This window comes from Theobroma umbraticum, unplaced genomic scaffold (genome assembly GCF_002168275.2).
Source record: "Theobroma umbraticum cultivar Fairchild unplaced genomic scaffold, ASM216827v3 scaffold_55.0, whole genome shotgun sequence".
NCBI classification, from domain to species: Eukaryota; Viridiplantae; Streptophyta; class Magnoliopsida; order Malvales; family Malvaceae; genus Theobroma; species Theobroma umbraticum.
In genome coordinates this window covers 3,110,332-3,110,546 of record NW_018397270.1, presented here as the reverse complement: position 1 = coordinate 3,110,546, position 215 = coordinate 3,110,332, and the positions used below count along the sequence as shown (strand labels likewise).

The following is a 215-nucleotide window of genomic DNA, read 5'->3' as shown; positions in this document are numbered from 1 at the left end:
AAAATCTTGTCAATGCTCAAGATGCCCTGGAGGCTAGGTTGTTTTATAAGTTTAGCCTTGATGACTTAGAAATGAAATGGAGCGCAGACTCGAAAGATGATTTAACGAAAGAAGTAGAGAAAGAGGTGTTGAGCTTACTTCAACATCATAAGAAACTTAAAAAACTCACCATCAAGTATTATGGTGGTTTAGCATTCCCAACTTGGGTGGGAGAT

At 38.1% G+C, this 215-nt stretch overlaps 1 protein-coding gene across 1 annotated transcript in view; it reads left to right on the top strand.

The window, feature by feature from the left end:
- LOC110426405 (putative disease resistance RPP13-like protein 1) overlaps positions 1–215 on the top strand; it is a 6,638-nt gene that overhangs the window by 1,551 nt on the left and 4,872 nt on the right.